The sequence below is a fragment of the Microtus ochrogaster genome, unplaced genomic scaffold (assembly GCF_000317375.1).
Source record: "Microtus ochrogaster isolate Prairie Vole_2 unplaced genomic scaffold, MicOch1.0 UNK89, whole genome shotgun sequence".
Lineage (NCBI taxonomy): Eukaryota > Metazoa > Chordata > Mammalia > Rodentia > Cricetidae > Microtus > Microtus ochrogaster.
Genome location: NW_004949187.1, coordinates 436,748 through 447,635, shown reverse-complemented (window position 1 = coordinate 447,635; position 10,888 = coordinate 436,748). Strand labels below are relative to the sequence as shown.

General features: G+C 46.6%; 1 protein-coding gene across 2 annotated transcripts in view; it reads left to right on the top strand.

Moving 5' to 3' along the window:
- Positions 1-6,824: 6,824 nt before the first annotated feature.
- Lzts1 (leucine zipper tumor suppressor 1) overlaps positions 6,825-10,888 on the top strand; it is a 50,130-nt gene continuing 46,066 nt past the window's right edge. For both annotated transcript variants that reach the window (XM_013355062.2, XM_005370886.2), the window contains exon 1: positions 6,825-7,031. The gene's annotated coding sequence lies outside the window, so the exon portion shown is untranslated. The remainder of the gene's footprint in view (positions 7,032-10,888) is intronic.

Here is a 10,888-nt window from a genome sequence, read left to right as displayed (position 1 = left end):
CATGGGGGCACTCAGAAGCTGAGGCAGGAGGATTGTAATTTTGAGGCTAGCTAGCCTACACAGTGAGACTCTTGTCTCTGAAAGATCAGTGAATAAATATTAGCAACAACAACAGCAAAAAAAAAAAAAAAAAAAAAAAATACCAGAAGAGTTTTCTACCTAGTTAGCAAGCTAGATCTGGTTTCAAGGATGACCTTGAACTTCTGACCCTCCTGTCTACCTCCCTAGAGGTGAGGCTACAGTCTCAACCACTATCCTTCCTTTATTCACTTCTGATGATTGAACCCACGGATTCAAGCGTGCTAGACAAGCACCCCATCGATTCACCTAATCTCCATGGCAACACTATGAGGTAGGTACACAGCCATCCTACTGAAGATGCCAAAACCCACAGATGCTCAAGTCCCTCACGTGAAACAGCATCGTGTTTGTGTTTGTGTATATAACTTGGGCAATCCATCTTAGATTCTAAATCACCAGATTACTTAAAATACCCGATACAACTAGTGACTAATGACAAGAAAATAAAGGTCTATGTATGTTCAGGATATACACAGTATTTTTAATATTTTCAGTACTGTTGGTTGATCCCAAGGATGTGGAAACCACAGGTCTGAAGCTCTACCTGTCCTCTCACTAGGGAAACTAAAGAAAAATGGAGTTCGGGTAAAGTGCTTGCCACACACACAAGCACGGTGACCTGAGTTCAGATCCTTAGTACCTATGTACAAGGCTAAGCATGGCTGTGTCATTTGTAACCCCAGCAATTGGGGAGTAGAGACAGAGAGATCCCAGGAGCTTGCTTGCCAGTCAGTCTAGCCAAATTGGGCAGCTCTTGATTCAGTGAAAGACCCTGTCTCAAAAAATAAAGGCCTGGTTGTGGTGGTATATATCTTTAATCCCTGAACACACAAAGTTGGGCAGAGGCAGGCAGATCGTTGTGAATTTGAGGTCAGCATAGGCTACACAGTGAGGTCCTGCTTCTAAAATAAGATAAAATAAAATGTGAAGAGTGATAGAGGAATACACTTCTTGTCAAGTCCTGGCTTCTGCACACATGAACACATGTGCACACACACATACGTGTACACATTTGCATGAATATATACATGCATATACCACATATACACAAAGAAAGCTGGGGTTATCATCAAATTTTCTATCTGTTGAAGATAGATAGAAGACATATTAGTTAACGTAGGTAGAGCTCTTCTGGATATAAGGCACAGCTGTCCCGTTTGTCTCATTTTTTTCTGGGGGAAAATAGTGTAAGCAGCTTCAGAGGTTCCTCGTGCACTACCTATTGTGTCCTCTCCCAGCCCTCTGTCCCCTCTAATATTCAGATGATCACATGGCATTCATTTCCTGGGGACAGAGTCAGGTCTGGAATATAAGCAAAATATAAGGCAGCAAATGGGGCATTTGTTATTTACAGTTAACCCTAGAGGTGTCAGAGAAGAACTGAGACACCAGCTCAGAGCCTAGGGACTGCGACAGTTCTGTCAGAAAGGCAGGAGAGCAGGATTCCCAAGTCCAAGCGAGACTGACTTTTCCCTCTCCTAAATGGCCACAACCCTCAGAGAATATTAGCCTCCCAGTCTGGGACACCTATGGCAGTGTGGCAGACGATACTGAGTAAATGAGTAAATTAAATTGAGGCACACTGGGTCTCAGAACCCTCTGTTGTTTTCTTAACTCCCTTCTGGGAGGAGGAAATGAATGTGCTAACATTCCCCACAGGGGAACTAAATGCTTTCTCAGAAGCCATGGTCTCATATGTGCTATTTGTGTAAATGAGTTTAGGGCACCGAGCAAACACGAGCATGACAGGGCCTATTTGAAAAAGGCCTCCCTCAGAACTGACAAGGGTCATGCCAACTCCTTTGTCTGCATGCCATTCTTCAGCCCTGGGGAGAAATGAGCTCAAAGCCAATTAGCCCATTAACTACCAACCATGTGTGCAGGAGCAAGCTGATGTCACTGGGTAAGTGTTCTCTGCAATCCATGTTTGTGGAATGCCTGTCATACGTGGAGCAGTGAGCTGAGCACTTAATCTAGTAGGAAAGTAAATCCACCAAGTATACGATGTCTGGTTCATGGTATTATGTCAGTGCTTAGAAGGTTGAGGCAGGAGGATTTCAATAAGTTTGTAGGCTTAGTCAGTGAATTCCTGGGCTACACAGTGAAACCGTGTTTGATGGTGCTTTTTTTGTTTTGTTTTGTTTTTAACGTTTTTCTGTTCCTGTAATAAAACATCATGACCAAAAAAAGTTTATGGAGGAGTTCATTGACATAATATTAAGCAACTATGTTTGGCTTATGGTTTCACTATGGTTGGAAAGCGGCAGGCATGGCGGCAGGAGCAGGAAGCTTTAGCAGCAAGCATGAAGCAGAGCGTGAACTGGGAGAAGGGTAATATATATTCTCAAATCCTCCCAGCGGCAAACTTCTTCTGTCAAGGCTGTACCTTCCCACAACCTCTCCAAGCAGTAAGCAGTATACTGATCAAGTATTCAAATACTTGAAACTATGGGGGACATTTCTCAATCAAACCACACAAATCTTATAAAGAGAGAGGGGGGGGATGGAGGAGGGGGAGGAAGGGAGAGAGAGAGAGAGAGAGAGAGAGAGAGAGAGAGAGAGAGAACACTCCAGGGAACCAGATGCTTGGCTTGAGAACTCTGAACTCTGTCAAGCAGTTCAGACAGACTTTCTTGTGTTGGACTACTGATGGCTCTGGTAGGTTCACTCTGGAGGGCTCTAGCTTGGGGAGCTTGAGCGGGTTCTCTGTTCTAGAAAGGCTGTGTAGAAGGAGAGAGAGCACAGGCACTGGATGGTCCTTCTACTCTATGTAAAGTGCCAGATAGACAGAAAAGTGGCATAGTTTGGCCAGACAGGGAGGGTACTTTGCTGCATGGCTGTCCACTTCTTGACAACAAAAGTGATGATATACACAGGTATAATCCAATCTCTAGTCAACCCCCTTCCTCAAAAGATGAGACAAAGTTAATGCAGGTAACTTCCTTGAGTCTTCCGTTCACATCCAGAAGGGGTGACTGAATCTGTTGGGTGTCAGGAATGCTGGAACAAAGACCTTTTATTTCTCAGTCCAACACAGGTCTTGAGTGTGACAACCTGACTGATAGTGTCAAATTGTCACCATGAAGCTACCATGGTGAGAGCAAAGGTCTGACAACTATAGAATTGGGGGGGGGGGGGAAGATTGGAGTCCTACCACCACTCTGAAGATATGACCCAAACCAAACATTGAGTTAGGTGCTTGTTAGTTCCTGATAAGTTTTCCTGTTGTTTAAGCCAAACTGGGTTGGCCTATTTAGCTACTTGTAAATGGAAACAACCCCGCTGATTCATAGCTTCAAGCAAACTTGTCAAAACCACTGCAGAGAAATACTTTATGACAGGTGACAGGCCAGGACCTTCCTGAGCTAGGATGCTGAATTACAAATAATATACTGCGTCCTACTGGAAAGAAGAGAAGATGGAGAAATTTACCCAGGCCTTCCCATTTCTCTATAATCTGGCTTAATCTTGCACTTACATGAAAAGGTTTACTGAAGGATGATCACCCCATAAACCAGGCCCCTCATTATTTTATTCCCAATGCTTGGAAGGTGGGGCCTAGGAGAATAAGAAGTTCAAGATAACCTTCCTGACAGTTATTAGTTCAATGTCAGCATGGGCCACATGAGACCTTACCTCAATACTAATAATCATAAATAAAAATAGGAAACATTCTGGTTTTAAGGCACACTACTCATGAACCCCCAGAGGATGTCAAGGACACACCTCTAAAGCCAGAGGGTGGCTTAAGATACATGAAAAACAGCCTGTCATGTTCCTTCTTGAGGCAGCTGGGAGACAAGGTGAACACAGCCTGTGGATCCCTTAGATACTGGCTTGGCAACCTTAACATATCCTCTCTTCTACTTTTGGAGAGTCCCCAGACTCACTTAAATGTAGGTAGCCTTTCTTTTCTTACAACACAAGGCCCTGGAGTTTAGACTTAATGTAATATTAAGTGACTATGTGACATTTTCTATTCAAACCACCTTTGATTTTATTCATTTTTTACAGTATCCCCATGGACAGAAAGATAGTGCAAATGTTATTAGACTTATTTTGGTGATGGAAAACTGGGTTTCAAAAAGGTTATGGCAAGACTAAGATTGAAGCCATAGCACTTTGATGTGGGTCTTCTGAATTTGACTCCAACCACTCCATTGAGATATCATCCTGTACACTGTACTCTTCCCTCAACAGTATTCATGTAAGAAATTTGTGTGTATGCTTGCTATCTACATATGTTAGATTTTAAAGATTCGATGCTAAATGAAAAGGATGCCGTCTTAGAAGAAGAAACTTACAGATGAGACAAACTGCTGGTTTAACTGATCCGGGTCTTGGTCCTATGTGGTCAGTTATGGGTTCTAGAGAAGAAGAATGAGATGCCACGTCAGAACATGGAGCCTATATTTTAGAAGGCAGATGAGGTCAGGTGACTTTTCTAACTACCAGGTGTTTTGTACACCAGGTTGGCTTAGAACTCAAAAGCTCCCTGCTCCATCCTCTTGAGCATTTGTCTACTGACATGGACTATCATGGCTAAACATAACAACAGACTTTGTGACCCACTTTTCTAGACCTGACTCAGGTATAGGACAGTGTGATGGATGTTGCCTCAGATGGACGAGGAAGAGGAGGGTTAACTTTGAGAATTCCACTGGGGTAAGAAAGTAGGCACATCTAGTCATTCTCTTGGAATAAGAAATTTACTATTCTTTTTGTCTTGCTGAAGGTCATGTTCTTTAGGTTTTTAAATGTGCAGACATGTTACACACATACATGCAATGTATCATCCATCACAGGTTTCCTCTCATCATTCTGCCTCTTCCTCTCTCAACACACTTCCCTCTATCCCCCAAGCATCCTTTCTTTAAGATGCTTCTGTTGTCCCATGACACATTCAGTTCCAAGCACGCACCCAAACACTGCCCACTTTCTGCCTAACTGGGTCGCAATAAGATGGTATGGCAAGCTCAGCGCTCGACCCACAGTGTCCCTGGCAGAGATGCCAGTGCTGCAGTAAAGGTATCTCAGTCAGTCAGAGAATCACTTGCAATCCTAGCTCTCCGAAGGAAAATCTTGAGCTCAATCAGCCTAGATTACTTAGGGAAAATATACCTCAAAAAGGAAAAAAGTGTCATCTAAACCACCCACTTTTCAGAAGAAGAAACTGAGGTCTAGCCAAGGCTGTGACTTGTACTCTGGTAAACAGACAGCGGTAGAACCAGAACCAGGAGGCTTACAGGCTCCTTTTCCCAGTTCTCTGGAATACCACATTCCATGACAAAGTTGAATTTGACAGGGGACAAAGTTGAGTTTGGCCAAGGTCTAGAACCCACTGACCCTCTAGTCTACTGTTATCTTAAAATGCCAGAAGGTTGTTCCTGTATCCTCCAGTTCAGCAAGCCGCCCGAGGCCACTTTCACCTCTGAGCAGGCAGGCTTATGCAGGTGGTTGAGTGGGGCACAGAAACAGCAGGAGGCATCAGTCTGCCTGTGGTGGTTTCCAAGCTTTGAGTCCGCACTGTAGGTCTGGACATCTGATGCACAGAAGAAACACTTCTCGAGTGGAGAGACGATTGGGATGAAACAGGTAACTCTCCTCTGTCTCAGTCTCCCAACTGCTGGGATTACAGGCTACCTGGCTATCTACGCCTCCCGTCCCCCCGCGCTGTATTCAGGAAGCCTAGAATTAAAGAATTAAGTAAAACCTAAAATTAATCCAGGGTCAAGACCAGGAGGCAGCCAGGAAAGTGTCAGAAACATTCTCCCCCCCCCCTTCTATTAGTTATTTCTCTCCTCCCTCTCCCCTTAACCTGCCCCTTTCAGACCTGGACTGATACTTTCTGGAAAGCACCTCCACCTTTAGGCTGGCCTATTTTTCACAAAATAGTGTATCCTCGGACAGGAAGTGAAAAAGTGGGTGAATGGCTGCTGCTTTTCTGTACTGGGGATGGAAACTAAGGCCTCAACTTTTACCACTGAACTATTTCTCCAGCCGTACTTTTCATATTTTTCACTTTATATTTTGAGACAAGATCGAACTTCGAGGCTTAGGCTAGCATTGAACATTGTGTCGCCACTCAGTCCTGGAATTTAGAACCCTCCTATTTCAGCCTCCCAAGCCGCTGGGGTTACCGGCTTGCACCACCAGGCCCGGTTTCCGAAGTGGCAAAATTTGAATTGAAATTGAGGAGTGGAGCGCAGCTGCTGTAGGCTCCAGCCTATAAGCGCAGCTGGGTGAAGCCATAGCCTCGTAAGCCTCCTAGGCCGCTAGTTTGGTCCTTGAACCATGAAATCCAACCTTTTTGCAGGGCTGGGGCAGAAGTACTGGAGAAATCACTGGTATGAGGTAGCAGTAGAGAGGAATGCAGAAAATGGGTAAAGAAAATGTGAAGGCGAACAGAATGCAGGTAGTGAGAGCGGGAACCGAGGAGATAGTGCAAGGTGGGAAAGGCATGAGAAAGGGAGAGAAAGGCTGAGCAGAAGGGAGCTCCCGAGTGGGGTGTGATGAAGAGAGAGCGAAAAAACTGCAAAGTCGGACTCGCGCGGGCTGTGGGCGAAGGGGAGCCAGGAGGTCAGAGCAACCCCAGCTGTCAGCCGGGAACAAAGGCCGGGGAGAGAGCAGGACGGGGCGCCGGCAGCACGGGCCAATGAGTGGCTGCGACGCTGGCCCCGCCCCGCCCGTGCCCCGCCCCGCCCCGCCCTCGGCTGGGGACCCGGCGCTGAGGCCAGCGCGCCCGAGCAAGCGGGCGGGCGCGGGCCGGCTACGACAGGGTTCCAGTCAGAAAGTTTCTCTGCCCTTCCGCTGCTCCTGGAAGCGGGACTTGAGAGCTGGATCCAGCAGTTCTACAGAAAAAGAGACAGGGACACAACACAAAATACACCGAAAAAAATCAAAATCTGCAGCCATTTGCAGCTAACCCCGAGGCTCAGGAGGACAGACAGGTAAGGTGCGGGCACCCAGGGTCCTGTTCCTCCCCCGCGGAGTGTCTGAAGCCGTGCCCGCGGCCCAGACTCAAAGATAGCTGCGCTCCCCGCAGCATGCCACTTCGGGAGTGCGTCCGCTCGTCTGTCGGTCTTTGTCTGTCCGTGCCTGCGTCTGTCTAGGTGTCTTTGTTTCTGTACGTAACTGTCGGGCGCGCGGGGGCGGGGGGCGGGGGTCTTTTCCCCTGTCACTGCGTGTGTAGCTGATCTGACCCTAGACGGGGGAAATGAGGTGCGTCAGTCAATCATTCTGTCTTTGTCTCTGTGAGACGTGTGTGTGTGTGTGTGTGTGGGGGGGGTGTTTCCTCCCAAACCTGAATTTGATCTTGGAGACATGTGTTAGGTGACATGAATGTGGAGGTGAAGAATTGAGAGGTGAGGAAGTGAGGTCACAGGCACTGAAGCCCCCCCGAAAGAGGATTCAGCGGTTGGGGACTGGCTAGTGAACTTTACATTGCGAGTGGAACTTTGGAGGTGCGTTGTGTCTCTCTGGAAGGAAAAACAAGTAATAAACTTGTACGGAGGGGCACACAGGCTTTAATTCGCTCCTTCTCCACAGGGGTCAGATCCCCCTACCCTGGCAGCTCAATCTGCTCTAGCTTAACTCAGTAGCAACAGGCAACCAAGATCCAGGTGATGGCTCCTTTCCTGCTCCAAGGGGAAGCGATTAAACCGTGGGTCACTAGAGTATTCTGCTCGTCCTTGGGTTGCCAGGCCTGGGGAAAGCGCTGCAGACCTGTTGGCTGCTGTCCTCAATTTCCCAAGCACAAGGGATGTTTAGGAATCCAAGCACCTATGTTTTCTGCCTTCAGCCTTTCCACACTGCCCTCAGCTTTCCCACAAGGTCTTTGAGCTGCTGTTCAGCCAATAAGGTGCGCCAGGTTCTGGGCAGCCCTCACTGGGGCTTCTCCACCACAGGGCCCCCGCGTTTTCCTGGAAGCACAATCTATTTAGTCTCAGAGCCCATCAACAGAGAGATAAGCCGCCTGCATGCAATTCTTCCAGCACGCAGACCCTGGCTGCTGGTAGGGGCATTTGAGGGTTTGTAACCTGAGCTTCCTTCAAGTTCAAAAACAATTTTCTGCAGGAAGGCAGAGGGAAAATGGAGGTGTTTGAAAGGTATACACACATGGGTATTAGAGATAGCTTTTATAGGGTCGGGCAGAGTGTGGGCAGGAGTCTGTGGGCAGAGATACACCCTAATCAGGCATGGTCCACACCTTGTATTTATCCAGCCCTTTCTTCTGACTATTTTCTGTGCATCATAGACATTATCTCATTTGTTATCTCCTTTATCCTCACAGCCTAACTACCAGGTTAGCATAAGATATGACTTACTCTGTGGCTGCCAGGTAAGAAACTCAGGCACCAAAAGGGAAGGGTATTCCCCCAGGTCCCATAGCTAATGAGGTCCGAAGAGCAAGCTCTCACCTGCTAGAGGTGAGAAGAAAAGTCTGGGGAAAAAAGACTATGCAAGCGGAAGGACCAGACATTTGCTTTTGTTCAATATTTTGTTTTTAATATTTTTAGTATTTCTAACAATCTTGGCGCACTCTGTAAGACAAACCTGCTTTAACAAATCAGTTTGTGCACTTTTGTGACTGGAGGAGATGTCCTTGTCTGTGTCTATCTACCTACGACGGTTGGCAGGCGCTGAGGCAGAAGAAGTGTGCTGGGTGGAGTGGGCTGGGTGTGCCAGTTCTCTGAGTGTGAGAGTGCAAAATTGCCATGCAGTGTTAAGAAGCCACATGTCTGCATGGATGGGTGAAGAAGAAGATGGGCTCAACTAGATAAAAATGGCCCGCTAATCTTGAAAACTTATTTTTATGTTTTGCACTTGTTTAACATTCATTTCACAAATTTTTGTTGGATGCTGCAGAATGCAAGGCTCTGGGACCCGCAGTGAAGCTGAGGAATGAATATCATAGGTGGAGATACAGTTTATTGAAAGAGTGCTTACTTAGCATGCAGGGGCTCTGGGTATGAGCCTTAGCACTACACAAACCTTCATATGATGGCACAGGATTATAAACAAACCTTGTCCGGGTGGTGGAGATAGAAGGACCAGAAACTCAAGGCCAGTCTTGACTATAGGAAGTTCAGGATCAGCCTGGGCTACTGGAGACAATCTCAAAAGCAGAAAACAACTAAAAATAAACAGTGAATAAAATAATGATAAATAACTGACTTTTAAGCAACTTATTGTCACCTCATATTTGAACAATATTGTAACACAGTTTAATAACATCTACTGAGTGCCGTCAGACCATTGCTTAAACACAGGGATCTGCCATTGTGGGATAGCCCCTAACCCATCTTTTCCTTAGGTCCAGCTCTCATAGCTTCTTCTGAAATATTGCTGCCATTTGAGACTGTTACCACAGCTTCCCAAGAACCACTGAGTTTCTGAGACAGACCATACAGTGAATCCCAACTCAGGGTACAGTGTCTGGCTGCTTGGACCAGGCCCTTAGTGATTTCTTGTTCAGCAGAGTGTTAGCAAAGAGGGCTGGTTGGGAGCTCTGGTTCCAGGGGCAGATTCCTACACAGGCACACTTCACTGATAAAGACCCTCACTTCCCTAGCTATAAGGCTCTACCTGGACAAGCTTACTCCATCCCAGGCCCTCGTCCTAACAGTTTTCAGAAACAAGAAAACCCTCACTTTACCTACTGTGTCTTCTTGTTTATCAACCCACAAAAGCCCAGGTGGTAGGAGGAGGTGCTAGACCTGATTGACACCTGGGGTCTGGAGTTTGTACCTTCATATCTTCAGGGCATATAGTTGCAGAACAATGTGGAGAGGTTTTAAAAAAAGTTTGCAACTGGGCGGGGGGGCGGGAAGGGGCAGGGCACAGGACTCTTCAGGCCATTTACATATTAGTTCTTTGAGTTTGCCTTTGAGTGGGTCTTCTTCCTGCTGCAGTTTGGACACTCTGGGGCTTCTCTGAGGGTGGTGAACTGCTGCTGTTTGGTCCGGCTTTATTCAAGGCCAAGAGTAGCTTCACAGGACAATGCTCTTAGCATTGTCGCTCATTAAGTCTTGTATTGTGCTGGCTATATATGCTCTCAAGGGCCCTTGGTCATTTCCATTTCTTTTTGCAAGATCATTACTCAAGCTTGAAAACCTGCATTTCATTATTATTTGTTTGTTTAAGAATTGTTTTTGAGACAGGGTCTCGTGTAGGCCATGCTGGCCTGAAATCATTATGTAACTAAGAGTGACTTTCAGAGTACTTAGATTGTAGGCATGTGCCTGAATTCAGTGCGAGGGATCAAACCCAGGTCTTCATGCATGCTCTACTATCTGAGCATGCTCCTAGCCCTTATTTCACCATCTGTTAAATGTCTTGTCTGGGTGAGGTGCTAGAGAAATGAGTGAGACTTTTGAAAAGGTGAACTGATCCTTGGAGGCTAAACTTGGTGATGGGAGTTAGAAAGAGAACCTAGCATTTACAAATTAGTGACAGTCGCACTGAAAATGGGGTCACACTGTCTTTAACACAACAGTTGCATCAAGATGGAAGCAAACTGGAGATGCCAGAGAGGAGGCAGTCAGGCGGGCGCTCAGTCTGGAAGCTGAATCTGAGTGAGATGTAGAGAGTAGGTAGAACAGTTATAGGTAAGGTCAGTCAGTCTTCCATGTTGTAGCTGAGAGCTGGAAAGAACCCTCTGGAGAACCTGCCACCTCCCTCCTGACAGGTGAATAAAAAGTGGTAGGTACTGTCTCTGGTAGGCCTGCAGCTTGGCGGGTGACTGTCTCTGGTAGGCCTGCAGCTTGGCGGGTGACTGTCTCCAGTAGGCCTGCAGCTTGGCGGG